Source organism: Crinia signifera, chromosome 8 (assembly GCF_055691185.1).
Source record: "Crinia signifera chromosome 8, ASM5569118v1, whole genome shotgun sequence".
NCBI lineage: Eukaryota > Metazoa > Chordata > Amphibia > Anura > Myobatrachidae > Crinia > Crinia signifera.
Genome location: NC_139224.1, coordinates 20,755,799 through 20,781,319, shown reverse-complemented (window position 1 = coordinate 20,781,319; position 25,521 = coordinate 20,755,799). Strand labels below are relative to the sequence as shown.

General features: G+C 48.0%; 1 protein-coding gene and 1 long non-coding RNA gene across 3 annotated transcripts in view; one reads left to right on the top strand and one right to left on the bottom strand.

The window, feature by feature from the left end:
- The window catches only part of LHFPL4 (LHFPL tetraspan subfamily member 4), a 129,771-nt gene that overhangs the window by 84,562 nt on the left and 19,688 nt on the right, over positions 1–25,521 (bottom strand). The gene's annotated exons all lie outside the window — the stretch shown is intronic.
- Positions 13,636–25,521, top strand: part of LOC146025848 (uncharacterized) — a 28,586-nt gene continuing 16,700 nt past the window's right edge. For both annotated transcript variants that reach the window (XR_014454304.1, XR_014454303.1), the window contains exon 1: positions 13,636–13,780. This is a non-coding gene — a long non-coding RNA (uncharacterized LOC146025848). The remainder of the gene's footprint in view (positions 13,781–25,521) is intronic.

Below are 25,521 nucleotides of genomic sequence, written 5' to 3'. Positions count from 1 at the left end.
TTTTTACCAAGAAAGCAGCTGATGGGTTAACTAATGAAGCTAGCAAAGTGTGCCTGTGTGACTAACAATCTATCAAACCTAACCTTTGTCAAACATTGGGCAGCGGTGCCTGGAGAGGACGGTTACCGTCTAAGTAAAGGTCACACGTGTAGGAAAAGTGGCAGCTATAAGCCAGCAATGCTGACAGACCTGACCTCCCAACGTGCACTGAACACATATGTGGGTCTAACAAGTATCACACGTCCTTATCAAAGCCAATCCATAATCATCATTCACTGTCCAGATATGTCAGGTGTTGCTTGCTAAATCAACGATGTATTTAAATGAATATACAATGCCCTGCCATAAGGTACCAGCTTAGAACACAGAATAAAGTTGGCATTACAGTGAGGATGATTAAATAAATGGCATCAAATCTATTTTAATGCCCTTTTGTTAAGAGATCAATCACTTGGCACAACGGCACCATTTCTGCTTAATGATGACACCTTTAACCTATTCTGTCCTAATGAAGACTACGGGATACATACTAATGACCAGCGGTCAGAATACCAGCACCGCAGGGACGTGCGGTGGTGGCTGTGTCCAGAGAGGCACTGCAGCCCCCCCAGCCCCCCGCTGCAGCACTAGACCATGCCCCTCCTACTGAGACCACACCCTCTTGACCGCCCCCTTGTGGACTAGTCGTGCCTTCATTGCGGCCGGTCCCGATTTCAAACTTGCAAATGTTGGGAGGTATGCAAAAGTACTGCGGCACGTGCAAAGTGTGATTGTGAAGAAGGTAGAGTCGGCCGATAATCAATTAATTTCATGAATATCGCAATACTGTGCAACTGAATCAGGCCCTGAAATGTCCAAAACACACTACAACAATGTAAATTAATTTGGAGCCACAGTTTAACCAACAGGAAGCAAGCGATGAAGGGTGGCATCCAGACGTTTTCTGGGCAGCTATCTACTCCCAGTCACCTGCAACTTTTTAGATTAGCGGTCCAAGCTGAATGAGGCCCTAAAACCATCTCATTTGTGGCCAACTCGGCTTCTGATGATGTTCGACAAAAAAATCCTTGAATATACATCACTTCAATTATGCAAATATGCCTGGATAATGCTAACATTATGCAGTATCGATGTACGGAGAATTGCGGAATTGTGTAAGCGACGAACGCACCTGTTTATTGGTTTTGCCTTGAATGAAGTAGCATTTGATTCTTTCACTTAAAATTCAATTTGAAGGCGCAACAACACATCCTCCACCGCCAGCGGGCTCACTGGCGCCGCAAGAAAATGTGATACGTTGCTGGCAATATTTTAAAAAAAGACAGATAGAGGAGCATTTGTGTGAATGTAATAATATCTATCCGCATTCCAGGCCCGACTTGGGATTTTCAGTGTGAAGGGAAGAAATTAGAGAGGTGATAACACAGAGTGAGGCTTAGATTGTGCCGTTCCCCGCAGTCTTTATTAGATAACAACAAACTGGTCACGTCCGCACTGGTGAAAGCTACTCGGGATCAGAAAATACATCTGCTTGCGGGAAATTGGATTAATATTAGCATATTTGTTCACTTAGATTTTTGCAGAAAAGGGCCCGGTACTGAAACACGGAAGGAATGAAATGCGTAAATTCCAGAGAGAAGAAACTATTCTGTAGTTAATGGTGCTTGGTAACTGTACAACATAGTTCCAACTGGGCGCACAAACACTGCAAGTAACGCACGGGGCTCATCAGTATGTTAAAGTAAGCTGGTGTATTCAAAAGGAGATTACAATATTTGTCACTGGCAGTGAGCACAGCCCTGACGATCATGTTCTTAATACGTGACTGTGGATTAGTTTTGTTGGAGACCCTGATTTGACTCTCAACGCAAATGTGAAATTAAGTCTGATCAGAGGTGGAGGCAATGCCGAGAGTTTGCTGATTTGCCAGTTTGTTTTGTACTGTGCGTCGAATAGGCATGGCCGGGTAACGTTACTCAGCTGCTCATTACCGCTGGCCTCTGTATAGCAGCAGGTAGGCATATCCGCCCCCAGAGAGCCCAGCTCAACAGACAGCAATGTAAGCCGGCAATGTAATACCCGATGTGCTGCTGCCCCTTCCCCCTGGATCCGCCATTGCTACTAGTTATGATTTATCTAGTACAGCGGTGGCCAACCCGCGGCTCGCGAGCCGCATGCGGCTCGCCACGCTGTAATGTGCGGCTCCCGTCCCATCGGCGAAGCTGGGTTTTGAATTTGGCGCCAATTCGGCTGCCAATTCAAAACGCTGCATCGGCGGCCAATAGGAAAGCGCTGATTGGCTCGCCGCGCCGTTTCCGCCCCCGGCATCTGACATCAGACGCCAGCGGGAGGGCGAAAAGTCGTCTCCACGCCGGCGGAGCGCAGGAGCGCTCCTGAAGACGCGAGAAGCCGCCGGAGGGAGAAGAGTTCCGGCGCCGCTGAAGAGGCCAGAAGACGCCGGGATCAAGACAGAAGATCTCCGGCACCTTCTGCAAAAAGAAAGAAGATGGCTCCCGGAGAGGCCAGCGGGGGTGGGAAGCAAAAGAGCTGACGAAGCTCCCCCCAGCGGCCTCTCCCAACACCAGGTAGGGGCCTTTGTCCTCCTACCCCCCATCCACCCTAGACCACCGGGTATCGGGCACTAGGCCCGTGGGCACATTCAGGCCCTTCCGGCCTGTGGGCGCATTAGTCGGGCCCTCTTGGCCCGTAGCTCATTTGTTTGTTGGGCCCTCCTGGCCCTCTAGGTGGGCCCTTTAGTTAGGAAGCTGGGCCCTCCAGCATAGGTGTTGCACTGTGGGCAACACCTGTGCTGGAGGGCCCAGCTTCCTAACTGTGGGGGCATATGATGTTTGGCACTGTGGGGGGCATATGATGTTTGGCACTGTGGGGGGCATATGATGTTTGGCACTGTGGGGGGCATATGATGTTTGGCACTGTGGGGGGCATATGATGTTTGGCACTGTGGGGGGCATATGATGTTTGGCACTGTGGGGGGCATATCTGGCACTGGGGGTATAAAGTTTTGTCATGTGGCCACTCCCCTTGTGTCATATGACCACGCCCCTGACCACTCCCCTGATCACGCCCCTTTTTGGCGCGTGCGCATGATGTTGGCTCTTTGGCTTGACCGACGATATTTTTCGGCTCTTTACCTCTGACCGGTTGGCCACCCCTGATCTAGTACATTCGATTAATTGTTAAAGCTGATCCATCAGTCTTCTTTAGAAACCCCCCCCCCCCAAGGAGCAGGAGTTGTGTCTTGTTTTGACATATGGCACGATACATTTCCAACCACATTGTAGCACATAACCTCCTATTATCTCAGCCAGATCTGGTTAGGGGCAAATTGCACCGTTGACGCTCCTCTGACAGACGTTTGATTGCATCGTTTGCCTACAAGAAATGCGGTTCGACTGTAGGGCCAATATGACCCTCATCACAGTAATAAATAAGTCATGGGAGATAGTAATGAGAGCCTGCGGCCTTCTTTAATTTAACTCATATATATTGATTTTATGTTTTCAATTACATTGGTTTACTATTAATAACTTAGTGCTTATTTTATTGTATGCTCCGTCCATGATGAAACATTGTCCTGTTCATAGCACCGACTATCACCACCTGTGAGTTGGTGATCATTCTAGGCTTCTGCGTGGTGGCAAAAAGGAGAACAGAGAAGCAGCGCTTGTTCAATCACAATGAATAAAGGAATCAGTTTAAGTAAATGTTCACTTCATATAAAATAATGATATTACAATAACACTGACATAAATACAAATAACATATTATTAAGAATTTTTAAAAGAAATGATCTCACCGACAGGAGAGATGATGGCACCGGATGTCAGCTGCCCGCCTACTTCTTCCCAAGCAGACACGCATATGCAAGATTGCTCTGAGGCAACCTTACATATGCGTGAGCCTACGCCATCATTCGATGGTCGGTGAATGATGGAGGCGGATCCCACCAGGCGGCGAATGGATGCCCTGCATGCAAATTTTCCTTGCGAGTGGGTGGCGGCCAGCCACCGTTTGCAAGGCTGCAAATTCACAGCCTGGCGAATCAACCAGAATAACCCCCTAAGCCGACACACAGGGGTACATTTACTAAGATGGGAGTTCTATTGAAGCTTGAATGTTGCCCATAGCAACCAATCAGATCTGATTGGTTGCTATGGGCAACATCCCATCTTCAATAGAACTCCCCTCTTATTATATTTACCCCAAACCACGATGAGTTATTGCACCAGAAATGATATTACTCCGCTATACCGTGTGGTCTGGGCGGATGATGATGATCCAGGGCTACATTAAGTGGTGATGTTCCCATCATACCGTGATATATGACCCTGTGTGAAAGTGACAATATACAGGGTTAGCTAGAAGCAGCTTCCAATGATGCGTAGCTGCATGTAATCGCTTTCTCCAGCTACATGGATCTGTTGTCGGTCAGTGTGACATTTCCCATTATAATAGCAAAACTCTGCTCTAGATTCATTTGGAAATACTGTGAATAGTTTTTCTGTGCAGTGTATATAGCATTTACCTGCCCTGCGGCAAGGGCCGGATTAACAATGGGCCTGATGGAGCTACAGCTCCAGGTCCACACTCCAAATAGGCCCATTTTGTAGCTGAGGGCCAGGGCTTTCCAACGAGCACAGCCCCGCATCGCTAGCCCCCCCGGGAACCGGAGATACCGCCAGGCAAACCTGGAACGTTTTCCCCATAGGATAACATGGGACCCGCTAATTCCGACCTCCACCCGGTTCCAGCGGCTGCCAGTTCCCCCTCCGGCATCACAGAAGCTCGAGGTTGATCTCAGTCAAACCCAAATTGCTGGGCCTTCAGTCTGATACCTGGTCCATATGGGTTCATTGGTTCTAGAGATATTGCGGGTAAAACTATTTTTTTTTTTTCATTTCTGAAATGTAATTTCATGGCTGTTCATGTTGTTTGAGGACAGATTTCTCTGGAACCAAACGGCCCAGTTTCACGGGACCAAAATCATTCGAAGCCTACATGTAAATGGGTCAGTTGGTTCCGAAGATATAGCTGGTTGTTTAAAGGGGGGCGGGGGTGGTTTTCTCTCCCCTCACATCTGCAATGGCGAAGATGGTACGTGGGGGGGGGGGGGATGCTGCTGCAGATGGCAGGATGCTGCGATATACTCCTATATAGGAGCGGGTATACACATTACAGGTAGAATAGGGATTAGGTTTTAAGAAATAGACATTTTGCTTTTACTTTGCACATTTCAGCACAAAAGTGACCTGGGACTTAAGGTCTTATGGGGACTACACACGGGGCGATATGGTGAGCATTCTGAGCAACGATAGATCACACAGAACGCTCAGCAGGATCGATCAGCACACAGGGATGTATCAGCGCTGAGCAACCTGTTAGTACCAGAGTTCTCCGGAGAGAACACTGGACCTGCCCAGCGATATTATCGCCAGGGCAATAGTGACATACAGCACCGTACATCGCTAGTTGGCCCGGGTCACTTTAGACAGGCCCCCCCCCCTCCCCCACTTGTCATTACTGGAGAATATGACACTGTCAGAACACAAAGTTTAAACTTGACCAATGGTTTAAACTTGACCAATGGGTAACTGTGTGTGTGTGTGGGGGGGGGGGACAAAGCCTGTATTTGTCCCTCTGTACCTTACTCTGCAGGAGCCCTGACAGGCTCAGCGCTTCCTCTGAATCAGGCCCACTGTCTTATCTGAATTTAAGAAAACATGGAATTCCATTTTATGTGGAGTCTGGGTATTTAGTTGTGTTCCTGGTTGTAGAATCCGCGCTCTGCACTAACGAAAGGAAGCTGCAATTAAATCCCCTTTTCCGCAACATTCTCGACACATAGCAGTAGAGCAGAAGGAATCCGGTGTCTGTTAATTACATCACACAGAGGTTCGATGCTTAATACTGCAAAATTACCAAGAAGAATCCGAGATATCTAATAATTGTGTCTGAATTATGTCCTAGGGCTGAATGATTCGTTTTTATCATTTTTGCAAATCCTTTAAATCAGTCGTTTCCACTTAGCAAGAGTAAGGTATATTGATGAGGTAATGGAGTGAACGAGGCGCTGTCAGACAGCTAGTGCTACCCAATTATAAAACATTTATTTTTTAATTTAATCCCTGTCTGGAGAGTCTAACAGTACAAAATGTGGTCTCTGAGCCTCACCCAGCTATGACGTTCGGGATCTTAACTGACTGGATCCAAATCTGACAATTCCAGACACGGATTTTCCACAATGTAACCTTAGGTGCCTTCCTAGGGCCCAGAAGGTCCCAAGAGGCCGCATAAAGATATCCTGATCGTCCCAAACATTTCCAGAGGAGCGTGATGTTATGACAGAGTGTTGGACAAACGAGGCCAGGCCCAGCCCAAGATGACACTGTCTCAGCAGCGATGAGCCCCTTTGGCCCCTCTCTGGCCACTCTCACTGAGATACACTGACACCAGTCCGCCAGGCCGGCCTCTCGGCAGTCTTTTTCTTCTGCTTAAGCAGTCGGGTGAGTGCGGCTGAAGGGCGCAGATGGTATGGGACTGTGAAACACGCCCTCTCTGACACCCCGCCGCGTGCAGCCACACAGGAGTGTCTTAGCTGATTGCTTTTAGTACTCAACGCTTCCTGGAGGAAAACAGAGGTGCGCATGCACACCATGATCCCGCAAATCCTGGCACTGGAGGCAGGTATTTAAATCACAGCATTTTGGGGCCTAAATCCAGGGATCTTGCAGATCGCGACCCCAGGATTGGCCTACTAAGTACAGATATATGCAGGCTTTATTCTTTGTGCATACCTCCCAACTTTCGTAGAGCTCCGGTGCGCCAAAATTTTCGGGCGTGGCCTAATTTGGGGGCGTGGCCTATACTCGCGGCTCCCCCCCGTGAGGCCACGCCCCCATTTTGCTGCTATGGGGGCATGACCCAGAGGCTCTGTGAGCCTCTAGCCATGCCCCCAGCCCCCTGGCTGCGGGAATAGACGCTGTGCGCATGCGCACAGCGTTTATTCCCCGCTGCTTAGCAGCTGACAGGGGGGACTCCCAACAGCCCCCCCACACCGCGGGACACTGCCGCCCGCGGGTGGGACAGCGGGACAGGCCCTGACAATCGGGACTGTCCCGATAAAATCGGGACTGTTGGGAGGTATGCTTTGTGCACTTGTGCTATAGAGAAAATCCTGTTTCCCGCACACGTGCGCCCATCTCTGTATGAGTCCAGTATGCGGATTAAGGGTCCCATTTATCACACAATATTGGCGGCTGTTCCTGCAAATCATATTAAGTGTCCCCTGAATGTATGTAGGAGGGGCCACATCAGCACATGCTAATAACATCATTATAAGCAGCCTAATAACAATTACAGATGTTCCTCACTTAAAATCCTGTGTGATAACCAGTGGGAATGGAACCTGTCGGTAAGTTAGGAGCCGCCATTACTACAATACATAACACTACTTCAGTTGTACCATCATTGTTATATAACACAGCCCTGATTGGCTTTCCTCCCGACCAATAACTGTATAGCAGCTAATTCTGGCCTATAGTATGCTTGGGAATAGTGGGTGTGGCCTGATATGTTGGCACTCAGAATGCTGACAGCAGACATATGTATTATGGATAATTATCTTTATATATTAATATGATACTAAAATATACTGTAATATAAAGTGTAGTGGACTGACACTACCACTCCCGTAGCCTAGTATATAATGGTGCACCAACCACTCTATATAGGATTTGGCGCATCCAATAGGCACAGAAAGATAACAAGAGGAAAACATGGAACGGTTTTATATTATTATATAATCACTATATATTATTCCTATATTAATAGAACCACCCAGCACAGTGATTTCCTTATCTTTTTTTGTGACTAAAATATACCATCAACAATCAAGCATTGGACATGTCAAAATTTGTGAATGTCGACATTTAACTATTTTAACTTAAATAGTGCATGTATGTAGGGTGACCAACTCATCCCTTTTATCCGGGACACATATTAATTACACAGGTTCTGTGGCAGTTTAAAACCAGGTGAAATGGCGTCTTCAGGTGCGGCAGTTTAAAACCAGGTGAAAGCCAGCCACAGAACCTGTGTAATTAATGTGTCCCGGATTAAAGGGATGAGTTGGTCACCCTACAAATGTATGTGAAACATATTTGTAGTTCTGTCAGTAGTTATAAAACGCAAAATAAAAAAATGGGCCTATTCCAAGCTAGCTAGGACATCACATTATGACATCACAATTAGTATGACATCATTATGACATCACAATCACCAGAAGGCAATAAATTGCTGCTCCCTCAAGCTTTGGCTTAGATAGGAAAGTAGGAGTGGATGTCTCTGGACAGAGATATGGCAGCTATGCCGATTTACTTTATTATATGCGTCAGCTTGCTGACAATCTTGGCCGAAGGCCGACCTTTGCCTACAGCAGAAGGATCTCCAGTGGTCACCATGCCACATGCTGTACGGCACCATAGCCTGGATTTCGGATTACCCCATAATCGCATTATGCGACTGGTGATGATTATAGGCCTTGTCCTTGGACTTCTTTGCTTTGCAGCTATATTATTCTGCTGCTTGAGATACTGCTATAAGAATGTAAAGGAAATCCTGATGAAGAAAAGTCTGATAGAGAAACTGGAGCTACTGACTGGGTCCCAATCTATTCCTAAAGATGTGGATTTAGAATCCATCGTGATTCATGGGCATACTACACCAGAACCAGGACCGCGCAAGTCCAACAGCGAGGAATCAGACAAAGCAAATCAGACCATCAAGCTTCCAACAACCAAGGGCAAAAAGCCAAAGACCGGAATCAAGACATCAAAGGTACCTAAAATAATAGGTACACAAATGGGCAAAATAAGAAAAATCAAAGATAAGAAGCCCAAATTCCTCAGAATTCCAGTGTTGAGGAGTGAGAAGGTTCAGGCATTGGTAACCCAGATCCTCTGTGGATATTTGTATAGTATCGGATCACCGTTACCAGCCCAGTGTACGGAACCAGCTCTCTAGTACCAGCCCAGTGTACAGAACTAGCTCAGAGGTACCAGCCCAGTGTAGGGAACCAGCTCTCCAGCACCAGCCCAGTGTACACAACTAGCTCAGAGGTACCAGCCCAGTGTACACAACTAGCTCAGAGGTACCAGCACAGTGTACAGAACCAGCTCACCGGTACCAGCCCAGTGTAGAGAACCAGCTCACCGGTACCAGCCTGGTGTACAGAACCAGCTCACCGGTACAAGCCCAGTGTACAGAACCAGCTCAGCGGTACCAACCCGGTGTACAGAACCAGCTCAGCAGTATCAGCCCGGTGTACAGAACCAGCTCAGCTGTACCAGCCCAGTGTACAGAACCAGCTCAGCTGTACCAGCCCAGTGTACAGAACCAGCTCAGCGGTACCAGCCCAGTGTACAGAACCAGCTCACCGGTACCAGCACATAGTACAGAATCTCCATACTCTCTGTATTTTAATAAAAGCTGTTCTGTACCTAATTTTGTTTGTCCTGTATTATGTAATATTATATAGAATACGCAGCACTGCTGAAACAATAGGTCACACATCAGACACATTTATATATCCATAGTACTGTTAGAAATACATTATTCTTGTTAGTAAATAGTGACATAGGGGTATGTGTATTTCTCATACACGTGAAGCTACAAGGATAGATTAACAAATTAGAAATGTTTACGCTGGAAAAGAGATGAGTTATACTGCTTTCACATTGCAGAAATGGGTAATGACACGGTATTCTTAAATGGGACTTTAAAACGGGTCTGAGCCTTGAGACCTTTCACATTGCAGGTGAAAACCGTTTTAAAAATCATTTAATACCATTCAAACATTCAACCCGTTTAACCCCCAAGGGACACGTTTCAAGCCATTGAAATAGAGCTGTTCAAACTGCCAAAAAAACGGCTTTGAACCGTGTAGGACTCTGCTTTTTAACCTTGTTGAAATACCGGTTAACTTTAACCGGAAAATCAACTCTGGCACTTTCACATTGCAGCCTTAAACGTTTTAAAATGGAAAAAAAACGGCAATATACCGTTTTAAAAGTGCGATGTGAAAGGGGTATAAGAGGAGACATGCTTAACATGTACAATATATCAGGGGACAATATAACTATCAGGCACCCTCTTTACTTTGAGGTCAGAGGTTAGGACACGTGGGCATGCGTTCAGACTAGAGGAAAAGATTCCGTACCCTTTTTTACGGTCAGGGCAGTAAGGGTCTGGAATCTCTCCCAGAAGTGATGGCAGACACAGTAAACACTTAAATAAGGGTTATGCTGCTTTCCCACTGCAGACCAGTTTAAAGTACTGGTAATCTTAAATGGTATTTAAAATGGTATTAGCATTCCCACTCCAGCAGATTACCGTTTTAAATACCATTTAAGTACCATTCCCATTGCAGTGAACCGTGTAAAATGTAGAGTGCCTAACCCCCCCCCCAGTGTAAAGAGTGCCTAATCCCTCCCCCCCCCAAGTGTAAAGAGTGCCTAACCCCCCCCGTACCTGCCCTGTGCCCCCACCTCCCCTCCCCTTGTACTTACCTGCACGGGGATGCAGGGCAGTGGGGAGGCAGCGGTGGTCCATGCAGGGTCCATGCAGGGTCCAGGCAGTCCCAGTGCCTGATGAGAACTAGTAGTTCTTACTTTGCGCATATGTAATGAGTGCACGTGCATACTAATGAGCCGCTCATTACATATGTGCATATGTAATGAGCGGCTTATTATTATGCACGTGCACTCATTACACATGCACAAAGTGAGAACTACTAGTTCTAATCAGGCACTGGGACTGCCTGGAGGCTAAATAACGTTTAAGAGGCATTCCCACTGCCTCTTAAACGTTATTTAGCCATGTAGGACTCTGCTTTAAAAACGGGTTGAAATACCATTTAACTTTAAACGGTATTTCAACTCTGGCACTTTCCCACTGCAGCCTTAAAACGGTAAATTGCGCTGAAAATCGTCAATTTACCGTTTTTTAGCTGCAGTGGGAAAGGGGCAGTAGATAAACATTTATTGGTAAAAAAAAAAAACATTCAGGGGTCCTATTAACTGTTAAGGGGTAATAATAACTATTACTTAGTCAATGTTAAAACAAAGTGAATATTTCAAAGAGGGGAGGACAAACCTCGCTCAGTGGTGGAACTTCATGGACACTACTCCAGGTGGTACCATCATTGTTATATAACAAAGCGCTGATTGGCTTTCCTCCCAACCAATAACTGTACAGCAGCTACTTCTAGCCTATAATATGCTTGGGAATATTGGGTGTGGCCTGATACTTCGGCACTCAGAATGACAGCAGACGACATCTATTATGGATAATTATATTTATCATGTATCTTTATTCATTTATATGACAATAAAATAAAATGTAGCAAAAAGTGTAGTTGCCGATATACTGTATGATATGCGTCAGCTTGCTGACAACCTTGGCCGAAGGCTGACCGTTTTCCAAATTAACCAACTAACTGCCGATGCGTGTTCTTGCTTACATGCTACATGAGTTGGGACTGGAGTACTAACATATTCACTTGGCCGGAGCAACCAATAAACGCGGGTTATAAGGGCTTTTTACTCACGGCTGCTATACTAACACATTGCGGAGTGTTCTAGTCCTCCCTGCATAATGGGATCAATTACAATTGTACCTCAAGTGATCACATTTCGCTACCTGTTTTATTGTACAGCTTTTTTAACTCCCCCTTTATCATTGTGATTTTTGTGTGCTGATTATTGTTATGCTTTTATATTTTTTTGATCTAATTATATTAATAATGAAATGCTTATAAAATCCAAAATATTATTCATCAGTGTGTCCAATCTCATTGTGTCATATATGCTGCATCCGAAGGTCTATAAAATGTAACCCTTTTTTGACCTAGAAGCGCAGTGAGTTCAATCCCTCCATTCCTCTCATTGATACCTTCAATAAATGACAGCAACTAAAAAAAAAAAAAAAGCTCAGCAGAGAACTCAGAACGGATTGGTCAGCTGAATGCACCTCCAACACAGCCACCAGTGAAAAGTCAGCAGCAGGGAGGAGCCAAGCCCCACACAGGTCAACCTGCAACCAATCCAACGATCCCATCAGCAGTACCAGTATCAGTACCAGCCCAGCCACTGGTGCCCGGTAATCAGCATCCAAGCATGCATTTACCGATACTTGTTTCCTAGCACGGCGCCACCGATTTTAATTGTATGCAATCGGGTTGCAAAAATCGGGTCAATCGCATCGCATGCAACCAAATTGCATGCGATGCGATTGACCCGACCGACCCGATTTTTTACATTGGAACCAATGTTAAATGGTCCCTGAGACCCGATTTTACATTGGCCCCAATGTAAAATGCCCCCCAGACCCCATTTTTCATTGTATGCCCCCCCCCCATTGTTAACGCCACGCCACGATCAACGTGAACCCGAAGCGTGGTGAGCGCAGCAAGCCCGCGAGGGGCGGCGGTACGTGTCCTCCGATCTTTTCATACCCCCACTATCCACGTCGGTTTGGAGTTGATCTTATATAGTGTGGCGAGCGTGGCGAGACACCGAGCCCGAAGCGTGGCTAGCGCAGCGAGCCCCGTGAGGGGACGCGCAATAATTCAGCCGTATCTAAAATCAACTCCACGCCGACGTGGAAAGTGGGGGTATGAAAAGGTCGGAGGACGCGTACCACCGCCGCTTGCCACGCTTCGGGTTGGCGTTCATCGTGGGGTGGCGTTAACAATGGGGGGCATTTGACATACAAATTGCCCATCTGGGTGGCTATACAATGAAAAATTGGGTATGGGGGGCCATTTAACATTGGTTCCTATGTAAAATCGGATTGGTCGCATCGCATGCCATTATAATGGCATGCGATGGACCCGATTTTTACATTGTCGGGAAAGCTGTTAAAAAGCCTGAAATCGGATCAGTCGGTTCCCATCGCAAACCTTAAGTTAAGGTATGCGACGGGACCCGACGGGCGCCGTGCTAGGAAACAAGTACCCATTTACCTGTCCCCTTTAATCTGGGTAGTGATTTAGTTGCCTCTGTTCATCACAAACCACCAACTAAGCCCTACACAAGTTATCATACCATGCATGGCACCTTCCCTCCTGCAGCATGTCGGGTTGGTGGGACATCTCCACTTGCACATAACCCTGCCATTACCATGTCTCCAGCTCCTCCTAACTTGCCATCCTTCCTGGGTTCAGCTGCTTCTCACTGCCCCAGCCCAACAGTAATAGTGGGACAGTTATTTTTTTTAAGGGAAGTTGGGAAAAGTTTGTCGGGGGGGGGGGGGGGTGTCTGGAGTCCTGGACCCTGACAGAGAAGGGGGCCCAGACCTGGTCCTAACAACTACAAATATTAAATAGCTCCTTACCAGCTATGTATCTGCCTCGCTCTGATTTCTGTCCCGTGGTGTCCATCGGCTCTGCTGCAGCCAGACTCTGCTCTGGTCTCGGACAGCAGGGGCTGCTGGGACATGTCGTTTTTTTTAGGTGTCTGGCAGCCAGGCACTAAAAACAAAACTACATGTCCCAGCAGCCCCTGCTGTCCGGAACCAGAGCAGACCAGACTAATGGATGCCTGAAGCAGTTCTCGGTGAGAGCTGCTGCTCAGGAGGTGTCAGAGTGGTGCTTGGAGATGGTGCACTGCCTGTGCGGATGAGGGGAGGAGGAGGAGCCAGCAAGTCACAGGGATCCAAAACAAACAGTGCAGCGAGCATCTCCCTGTCAGCCCCCACCACAGTGAGTACTTGTATTATATATTCTTGTTCAGGATGACCTCTCTGTTGCTCCCCTCTCTCTCCCAATTTCTCCTTTCCCTCTCTACCTTCTGTTTCTCACTCTTTGGGCCAGATTCTCTAAGCTTCAAAAGTGAAGAGTGATAATCAGCCTGCCAATCAGCTCCTACCTGCCATGTCACAGACTATGTTTGAAAAATGTCAGACAGGAGCTGATTGGCTGGCTGTTTATCACTCTCCATTTTATCACTTTTGAAGCTTAGAGAATCTGGCCCATAGTCACACACTCATAAATTTCCCCTATTCATTCTCTCTCACCCTCTCTCTTCCATTTCCACTTATTCCCTTATCGTTATCTCTCTCTATCACACACACCACACACACACACACACACACATACATACATACATACATACATACATACATACATACATACATATATATACAGGGGGGCCCTGCCTTTTTTGACCGTCCCGGGCCCCATAATTTCTGATGGCAGCCCTGTCCCCAAGGGACATATAATGGAGAAGGATAGAACTTGGAAGGATCTGCTGTTACACCTTTGTTTATTTAAGGCTCACCTATTCAATGCTGCCATTAACGAGAGCATCGAAGGGTGTCAGATTTGACTTTTTTAAACACTCGACTGTCGTAACATTGAATTCCAACTGTCGAGTTACAGTCTAATCCGATTAAATTGGCCCAGGATTTCGACTGTCAGGATGTTCCGACAGTCGGAATCCAGTATTGAATTCTCCCCAAAGTGCACATGTTGCTGTATTGGGATTTTCCTTTCAGCACAGTCCTGGAATATTGGATGGCTGATCTCTGGCAGCACAGATTATTATATTTGTGTCCGAGGTCTGGGAAATTGATCTATTGGTGTTTCAAAGGTTGGTGGCTCATGGTGGTTGTTCCAGAAGTACCAGAGTCTGGGTATGGGTAAAAACCGGACCAGGACAAGACCCCCGGACCGCTGGACCGGATACCAAAATCTGCAGTGAGCTTGTAGCGTCCAGTCCAGGGGGGTTGTCCTGTCCGGGGGTGTCCTGTCTGGGGGGGCTGCCTGTGACCCCTGTCACCAGGGAGAGGAAGAGGGGGAGAATAAAGCCTCCCTGTATGGTCCAGGCATGTAGCAAAAAACGGACGGTCCGGACCACATGGGGAGGCTGCAATCTCCACTTCCCCATGTCCCTGATGATAGCTATCACAGGGACCCCCCCCGGACAAGACTACCCCCAACGGGACACCCGCCGGACTGGACACTACAAGCCCCGGACTGCAGATTTTGATGTCCGGTCCGGCGGGTCGGGGTTTAGTCCGGGTCCCGTTTTGACATAGTCCCCCAGAGTCCTTTGTTTTTCCATCTTTTGGCTCTGCTCTATGTGGTGTAGAGGGAGCAAATCTTACTCAGCAATGTATCCAGTACAATGGCCATTGCATTTTCACAGACAGGTCATTTCATTGTTCCATATCTGTTGGATGCTATGAGAGTTACATATCCCTCTAATTTCTGTGTACATGATGGAGAAAGGTGCATAGTCCTGGGCTAGTGTGACTGTGGATGGAGAGTAAGAAGTATGTATCCCCGAAGGCTGACAATTGGGAATCTCTGTGCTTCCCTCTATAGTGCACTATTTGACCTTTTAGTAATATATTTTAACTTTTAACTATATAAGCTTTTTTTGTATTTTAAATATATTTGGGCAGGGATGGGTGATCAGGGGATCGGAGTGCACTTTAATGAGAGGAGACTGGATGCATTTTATGTTTGTTTTTATTGCTTTTCGCTAGAGAGGAGACTTATGGGTGATTTGCTGGCATATTTAAGGGAGACACCTCATCTTTTTCTTATTGTGTGTCTGTGTATCTTATAATTCCTCAGTCATGGGGTAATAAAATCTTAACATTAAAAAATAAAATAAAAGATTATTATTTATTCCATTTTCAGGTCATTCAGACTTCCAAGGGGGTAGAGTATGTCATCCATATAACATTTGAAGAACAGGAGGGGTTAACTTCTTAGAGACTGAGATCTGGTTGATCAGAGCAGGAGGCCCTTGACGTTCCGGGAGGCAGTAGTTAGGTTTCCGGTTGTGAGACCATTCCCAATTTCATTTCTGTATGCTCAACACTATGTTAGTTTAATTATAAGATATTTTTCTTCAGCAGACCGGAACAATCTGATAGATAAAATGCTTTAAAAAAAGAACCTTTTCTCAAGAAAGTCACTTCAACTGTTTATAAAAACTGCCACTAAAATTTAGACTTGTCATCAAGAACGGGGGGTTTGGCCACTTCTCAAATATTACCTTGGAAATGACATACCAAACAATGCAAAGGTCTTTCTTCCCCCAGAAATGTTTATTAATATTCTTCGTACAACATATCTTTCCCCTCATAAATTGTTTTTAATTGGTTTGTCAATGACTGCTGGTAATGTGGTGAAGCTCACCGTGACATGTATCACAGTTTATGGATGTGCCCTTTAATTAGAGGATTTCAGATGCAAATTCGTAAATATGTTATTGACCATTTGGTCAATTATTTACCCTTAACATCTGAATGGGCACTTTTTGTAATTTTTCCCACAGATCAATCTATGACAAAGGGTAGTAAAAATCGGTACTCTTTACCTAGAAGGGCGCCCGTCGCGGGCATCGCGGGTACATTTATGTCTGGCCGCAACGCGACCGACGCGATGCCCGCGATTTCCCATTGAAACCCATGTTAAACATGGAAATCGTGTCGGTCGCGTCGCGGCCGGCCATAAATGTACCCGCGATGCCCGCGACGCGATGCTCCCGATTTCCCATAGGAATGAATGTTAAAAGGCGCGATGGACCCGATTTTACTGTTAAATGGCTCAATGGACCCGATTTGGCCATAGAAATCAATGTTAAATGGGCCACAGAGCCCATTAACCCTTAATTGTCCCCCCCAATTTTTAACGCCACCCCACGATCCTCGCGAACCCGAAGCGTGGCGAGCGCAGTGAGCCCGCGAGGGGCGGCGGTACGCGTCCTCCGACCTTTTCATGCCCTACTATCCACTAGGGCGTGGAGTGAGAATATAATAGTGTGGCGAGCGCAGCGAGCCACCGAGCCCGAAGCGTGGCGAGCGCAGCGAGCCCCGCGAGGGGACGCGGATACCTTCACAGTTATACGCGTCCCCTCGCGGGCTTCACAGGTGTCCGTGGCGACGCCGACACCTGTGAAGCCCGCGAGGGGACGCGTCTACCTGTGAAGGTATCCGCGTCCCCTCGCGGGGCTCGCTGCGCTCGCCACACTATTATATTCTCACTCCACGCCCTAGTGGATAGTAGGGCATGAAAAGGTCGGAGGACGCGTACCGCCGCCCCTCGCGGGCTCGCTGCGCTCGCCACGCTTCGGGTTCGCGTGGATCGTGGGGTGGCGTTAAAAATTGGGGGGGACATTTAAGGGTTAATTGTGCTTATTTGGGCTCTGTGGCCCATTTAACATTGATTCCTAGGGCCAAATCGGGTCCATTGAGGCATTTAACAGTCAAATCGCGGTCAATCAGCCTTTTTAACATTGTTCCCTATGGGAAAATCGCGGTCATCGCGGTCATCGCGGGCATCGCGGCCATCCCGATTTACCCGCGATGCCCGCGATGACCGCGATGACCGCGATTTTTACCCCCGACGACCGCGATTTCAATCGCTGGCGCCCTTCTAGGTAAAGAGTACCGAAAAATCTACTTCTGGCAGCACCAGGGGCGGATTGGCCCGCAGGGAAACCGGGCCATTTCCTGGTGGGCCGGCCCAAAACTCACTGAAACCGTGCCGGTCGCGCTCCCCCCTGTGCTGACTGGGCCGCGGACCGCGCAACAGCGGGTAGCGGCGGCGGCACTTTGCCGAAATCCAAAATGGCCGCGGGAGGGCTGCTGCGCATGCACGTACAGCTCACGAGCAGTACACACACAAAGATGCACACCACCAGTAGCCACTGGTGGGAGACAGCAGAACAGCTGATACTCCCACAGAGATAAGTGGGAAGGTAGATGAGTCACTGAGAGATGGAGAGGGGATCCGCTGGAAGTTGGCCAGACAGGTACGGGGACCACATGAGAAATTAGCCGATTTTTCTAAAAACATTTTTAGTAGCTCTTCGAGCGGTTTCATTTTTCCCGAGTAGCTCACACCCTAAATAAGGTTGGAGACCAATGGCCTACAGTAATTAGGTCGATAGCCAAAAGGTTGACCATTAATTAGGTCTATGCATGAAAACGGCTGACAAAGAAAAAAGCCTATTTAAAAGACCTGTAGCCTGATTTAGATTTGTACGCAATGCACTTATCGGTAGACTATACGCGCACCATGTGACTCTATCCATGCCGCCTGCAATCACCAGCAAACATATAGCGCTATGGATTGTTGGAGGGATGAGGGTCCCAAACTTGCCTAGGGCCCCATGAGGTTTAAATCCACCTTTGCCCAATATTCTCACAGGGTTGGTATGTTATGAGGCCACACCTCTGTGACTCAAACACACCCCCATGATGCATGGCCACACCCCTTTCCAAATGCACAATAAATCAGGATGCCTGCGAACACACTTGCATATGGAACCCCCTTTCTTGTTTAATCGCCCCTATAATAAGGGCACAGTCTGAGCATTCTCAGATCTCTCAGCATATAAAGAAACACTTTATAAGAGCACCGCAGAAGCTGATTGCATCAAGCCCAGAAAATGATAATGAAAAAAGTTTTAGAATAAATATTTAAAGACAGCGAGTGAATACCATTGTGTATATTAATCAGTACAGAGTACTGATGCGTGATTCCTGGCGGAGCCGGTTTATATCTCTGCAGTGCCGGGCCTCATTATTATTCTTCCCGCTGCTGCTGTTTGTTTATGCATATTTAGTGCCACCCCGCACACAACTAATGAGTTACAATCTATTCCCACCGGGGAGAACAGTCACAAGAGCGGGTTCAAGGGGGACGTAATATGTTCAGAGTTTTGAAGCACGGAGAATGAGACTCGTGCGGAGGAGGTGTATATCTGTACTGTAGAGTTAGGGGGGTCTCAGAGAGCAAGGGAGAGAACCCCTAAATTATCATGAGACTTTTTTTTTTTACCTAGTACAATGAGTTCCCTATCAGGATAGAAATGATCTTTCTAACGATACATAAAGAGAATGTGATCAATGGCTGAGGAGCTGTCCGCAGGGGGTAGTGACGACACAAAGGAAAGGCAGACTGCTATAGGAATTAGGGAGGCCAATCCCGGGGCATTTTTTTCAATCCCGGGATTTGGGACTGAAAAATGCTCAATCCAGGGATACCCGGGATTGGCCTTCCTATAAAAGAATTGCCACCGCCTGCACATTTACATATCGGTCGGTGCGGCAGAACAGAGCCAGATGCAGGCGGGAGCAACAGAGCACCATACTCAGCGGTGCGGTCGGGAGTGGGCGGTACTGCAGAGCAGAGTCCGGAGCAGTCGGGAGCGGCAGAGCATGGAATCCTGGGTGAGGCCGGAATTTGAGAGTGGGGGTGCGGCCGGCAGGCTGCGCAGCGTGACCCCAGCAGAGTTGCACAGCAGGGATGGGAGCAGCCGGCATCGTCTGAGTGAGTGCTCAGATGCTGCCCGGCATTAGACTGCGCATGCGCAGTCTAATCCCGTAATCCCGGCAAATTTGGGGCCAAATCCTGGGATCCCGCCGATCCAGGGATTGACCACCCTAATAGGAGTGGCTGCCACAGCGTTTTCCTGGTCTACATCTATTTGGTTACGTATTGATCCTACAGCAAGATAGTGACCAAAAACGTAGCTCCCTGCTATACAGTGTCCAATTACCGGCATTATAAACAGGGCTGGGACGATGTGATTCAGGGGTGATTCTAATTCATTTGGTTCATGGCGAATTCGCAACGGGGACCGATGTTTATGTACTGCGTATAATAGCATATTCGCATGTGCAGGGCTTCTGTGCGGCGCCTTCAGCGACTTGCATAGTCTCCGTGGTGCTCACACGAGGGGGTGGGATGGAGGAGGGCAGGGGGCATTCACATGCGTTTCCTGGGCATACCCACCAAACCGGTGGGTGTGCTCAGGAAAACACTGGGCGTCCCCATGCGAATGCAGGCGGCACCTGCTTTCCGGGGGGGGGGGGGGGGCGGCTGATGTTACTATATGTCAGCCGCCCGCCACGTTCTCGGACTCGGGTGCCGCAAGTCTAGGTCAGACCAGACTTGCAAACAGGTTAAAAATCAATGGCCGTAGATTGATTTTGGCCCCGTACGCTACCGATGGATGTATATGCAAAACCTCCATATGCGGCGGGGATGTGCAGATCTCAGTGGGGGATGGGGGGGGGGGGTTCATGCAGGTGGCATTAGATGGCTCGCTAAGCAGCAATCATCCCTTCCGTGTGAACAGTGTCATCGCCCCATCGGGTGGTGAGTGGGTGACAGCCAGGGGCTCTGAGTTAGGGTGGCCAATCCTGGGATTGGGATCGGCAGGATCCTGGGATTTGGCCCCAAAATGTCCGGGATTTTGGGATTAGACTGTGTTAATGCCGGGAAGCATCTGAGCACCCACTCAGATGCTGCCTGGCTGTTCCTGACCTGGCGTGCGGCCTGCGCGGCGTGACTTGGCCATAGGTCAATCTGTGCAGGCCACAGCACTGCACCTCCAGCGACGGAACGCTCTCACTGCCCGACCTCTCCCAGCAGCACGCAGCGACCCACGCACCTTCGCCGTCATACCCGCCGCCTGCTCCATTTAGCCTCTGCACCGCTACCACCTTGACCCCCCTCCATCGCTCTACAAAAGTAAGTCAATGTGGGGCACAGGGGCAGTTTTCTTTTAGGAATGCCAATTCCAGGATCTCAGAAATTCCCACGGGATTGGCATCCCTAGTCCGGGTGGGTGTAGGTTGGCTGGGGGTGTCAGATGATTTTCGAGAGCCTCCCAAGGAGCACAGGCCAGAATGAGCTGCCTGCATTGAGAACTATCCTCCAGGGGCAGAGATAAAGGTCATCTAACTTTGGTCGGAGGATTTAATCCTCTCCGCATATTACAGTAAGTGATTTCCATCTGTAGACAAATCTGAACTGGGAACAAAATCATCTACAAACGAGATTGCGCAAAGTTGCGGTTTTATTGGCATCACTGTAATAAATTGAATTAGCCGCCTAGGCAGGCTCATCACGGAGAGGAACCAAGGACCACTACACCTCCGTAGTCCTGTCTTAATGCAATTAAGTTAGAGCCAATTCAATTATATGAATTGTTCAAGATGAATAAATGTATTTCATTTCTCATAGTGCAATAAACATAACCCCAATATTTCAGGCCTTTGGGGGATAATGGAAGCAAATCTGAATGGTGCTTTATTTAATTATTATAATGTGCCAGCTGATTTGGTTATGAGCACTCGCTGTCGCCTTCTCTTATACGGAACGTGCGCTGTGTGTTGAACAAGGAGAAGACATTTATGTGACAAAATCAAAAAACTAATATTGACCCATCAGCTCTTCGGAGCGACATATTGTAACTTATAAATCTATGGGCCTGATTCGGGTTGAGTTGTAGTTTTGCAAGTAACCGTAAAACTACAACTCCCGGCACAAGCATGCGCAGACAAGCTTCAAATCCAGTTGCAGGGCCGCCATCTTTTGGGTCGAAGTGGCTGCATGTGATGTCATGCAGCCGATGCGGCCTGCCCTGCAAACAGTTTAGACACACCTGCATTGCACGGACTGCGCCCCTGCAATGCTGTGTCGCCCTTATCGGGCGAGATGTATTAATAAACATCGCCGCCCGGCTGCCACGATGCCAGTGCATATGTACTAAGATATGCGGCTGGCACCGCGGTGCGGTGATGGAGGCCCCCCGCAATACCTGTGATGTGGTGTGCGGGGGTCTCCATCACCTCCTGGGCGCCTCCTTCTCCCCTCACGTTGGGACAGCTAAGCAAGCTGTCCCCGACACCTCCTCGTCCCCCCTGCAGCCGGAAGGACGTCCAGGTGCGTTACTAGGGGGAGGAAGGGTTTACCTTCCGGGTCCAGGAGGACCCGATGCAAGGTAAGCCAGAGGGAGGGGGAGAGGGGGGGTCGGCGGAGGCGGCGGGTTGGCATCATGCGGCGATAGAAGCCCATAGGCTGCTATAGGGTATCTCCAGCCAAATGTGGCGATACCCTGCTATGCGGTGACACGGCGGCTGGGTTTTCATACATTAGAAGATGCGGTAAAACCCCTGAAAACCGCATTTACCGCATTTTCAGCTCAATACATCGCGCCCACACTGTGGTCGCATTTTTCTGAATGCAACTGCAGCTTAAGGGGTCGCGTATGCATTCTACATTTTGCGTGGAAGCGAAGATTAGCGAAAATCACAGAATAGCTTTTTTTTTTTTCATTTTCCTGAATCCTGTGCAGCTGATAAGGAGCCACAAGGCGGAGGGTTTACATACGGGCAGTATAGAAATACTCGTTAAGGTAAAAGATAAACATATTTGGGTTGATGCAGATTACGGTTCAAAATGGGTGCAAATTGCATAGAAAACAGCGCATGCAAAGAGAGCAGTTGTTTGCTCATATGTAGGATTCCAGCTGAGAACAGCAGTGTATCTGCCCACGTTCTGCCAGGAACATGTCATGTACATAGGCCAATCCAGGGGGTGGTCTGGGGGTGCACCGGACCACCCGTGTCTCTAGCCCCCTGGGAACCAGAGATACTGCCAGGCAAAGCTGGAACGTTTTCCCCGTAGGATAACATGGGACCCGCTAATTCCGACCCCCACCCAGTTCAACGGCTGCCAGTTCCCCCTTCGGCATCACTGAAGCTCGAGGTTGATCTCAGTCGAACCTTAAATCGCTGGGCCTTCAATCTGATACCAGGCTGTATCCATATGGGTTAATTGGTTCCAGGGATATTGAGGTTAAACCGTTTTTTTTTTCATTTCTTAAATGTAATTTCATGACCGTTTATGTTCTTTGAGGGCAGATTTCTCTGGAACTAAACAGCCCAGTTTCACGGGACCAAAATCATTCAAAGCCAACTCAAAAGTTCTTCAATATGATACTGGTCTCATGTAAATGGGTCAGTTGGTTCCAAAGATATAGCTGGTTGGTTAAAGGGGGGTAGGGAGAGGGGAGTGGTTGTCTCTCCCCCTCATACCAGAAAATGCAGGGACTAGGCTGGCGTATAAGGGGTCAGCCTGGGAATGTCCCTGCATGATCCTGGGACCATATTCCCAGGTAAATCCCTGCATTTTCGGTTGTGAAAGGGGTATTATTTCAAACAGCCGTGACCTGCAGTGCTCTGAATAAAGCCGGGCAGCCCCCTGCTCTCTGCCCAGCTGTCAATGACTGTCACCCCTGCAGCTTCCACTCCAATTCTTCTCCCCGCTTTCACCTCAGCCCGCCCCCCCTTTAATCATATGGTGCCGGCGACTGGCATGCTCCCCCGACGTCACGCACAACAACAGTGCGCAAAATATTTCAAATGTCCACTCGGCTAAAGGGGATACCAGGAGGGGAGTGGGAGCGTGCTCTGCGCTGCACTCTGCTCCTCTCCCCATAGATTGCAGCTGCACCGCTCTCCATCTCTCCCTGCAGCAGCAGCGAAGGCTCATAGATAAATTTACAGTAAGTGGCACTTTTGGGGGCATTGCTTAAGGGACGCTACAAGAGGCGGTATGTGGGGGCATTACGCATAATGTGTGGCTTAATGTGTAAGGGGCATTACGGTGTGCAGCATCATGTGGAAGGGGCATTATGTGTGCATCATCATGTGTAAGGGACATTATGTGTGCAGCATCATGTGTAATGGGTACTATGGTGCGCGGCATCATGTGTAATGGGTACTATGGTGTGCGGCATCATGTGTAATGGGTACTATGGTGTGCGGCATCATGTGTAATGGGTACTATGGTGTGCGGCATCATGTGCAATTGGTACTATGGTGTGCGGCATCATGTGTAATGGGTACTATGGTGTGCGGCATCATGTGTAATGGGTACTATGGTGTGCGGCATCATGTGTAATGGGTACTATGGTGTGCGGCATCATGTGTAATGAATACTATGGTGCCATCAAGCAAGAACCCCCTAGCAATGAGCACGTAGGTAAGCAGCACTTATGTAGCAAATATGTAATGGGCATTACGGTTTGTTATATAGTATGTAATGGGCATCATGATGGGCATTACTGTGTATGGTCTAAAGTGTAATACCACACCCCTTTTTGTGATGCCACGCCTCCTTCCCATGAGGCCACACCCCCTTTTTGCAGCGCGGCTAGGCCGCGCAAAGGTCCCCCTGCTATTATGTCTAGATCTGGGACCAGCCATTACCATAATTCTACATTCGCCTATGGTCATGTAACCAAACTGCTTTTCTTATGTACAGTAAACTTATTTCAAACTGCCAAAATCCCACATATGCAGTATAAGAACTCATATCCAGCATACACACACACACACACACACACACTCACACTCACTGCTTAAACACACTCACATAAACACATTTCACGCCCATGTGACAAAGAGACCACCAATCATTGTAAAGGGGGCATTCACAATCAACCAATCACAGATCCAGCAAATGGCCTTATCATCATCACCTGCCTTTCCTGTGCACCCAATCCACACCGATTCCAGACCTGTTCATGTCTTTAGATTTCCAAAATGGGGGTAAATTGACTGCAAGGTTAGAAACCAAATCAACCCAGCTGGTGTTTTCTTTCATTGCCTAACTATGACAAGACATACAGAGGGGAGATGGGGGGGGGGGGGGGGGGGGGGCAGTATCATCCAAATTCATATAGTTGAGCCATATCAATTGCCAGTGAGTCCCAGCTGGTGGCGTTTATCAGCGCTTGGGGTGATAGTGGGCGTGGCTTGCTATTTTAATTTTGGTCTGCAACTGCCACTGGTTGCTTTGGTCTTAATGTCACAGGCAACACCCCCCCCCACCCCCCTCCCCAAAATAATACGATTCCTTAATCTATCATCGCCATGATTTCACCTATGAAGTGGGGGACTAAATGATTTTTTATACTACAGATTATTTCTTATTTGATACATTGACGCTTCCATTTACCATTTATTACAGCAGACAGCTCCATAGCATCTCCTGCCAATACGCGGCATGGCACAATTGATGTATATAACAACAGTCAGGTCTCGTCACAGCTTTGGGAGACATTTGTAACTTTAATTGGGAGTCAGGTATCAGGAGGGATCAGCTATTTGCTGAGCATGGTAAATTACTATTATTTTTTTCATAGTCTTGAGTCTCACTGGCTCAAAAAGGTGCAATAATGAATAACCTTTCTATTACCTATCACTATTACATAAATACTGTACCATATTTTTTTTACCAATCGATGACTATCCTTGCTTTTTGACTGACTCCCCTGTGGGCCAATCAGAACCTGGGGGCGGAGCTCAATGGGTACCAGGGGCAGAGCTACGCTCCATTTCCTGACACTTGTAAAAAAAAATATATTCAGTTACACTGTGCCATCGAGTGAGTTGTGTATGGATTTGCAGGTAGGGGACTTGCACAGGATGGATTTTCCCTCTGGTGGGGGGAAGTTATCTGGCTGAGTAATTTCTTACACAAGAAACAGGCTTCCCACCACCAGGAGAAAATGGCTGACCAAGCAGCTCCTCCTCTAAGGGCTCTACTTGGCATCCCAACACAGGGAATCATGGGGCTGGGAGCAGCCCAATGCTACTACAGTATAGGGATGGTCATCGATG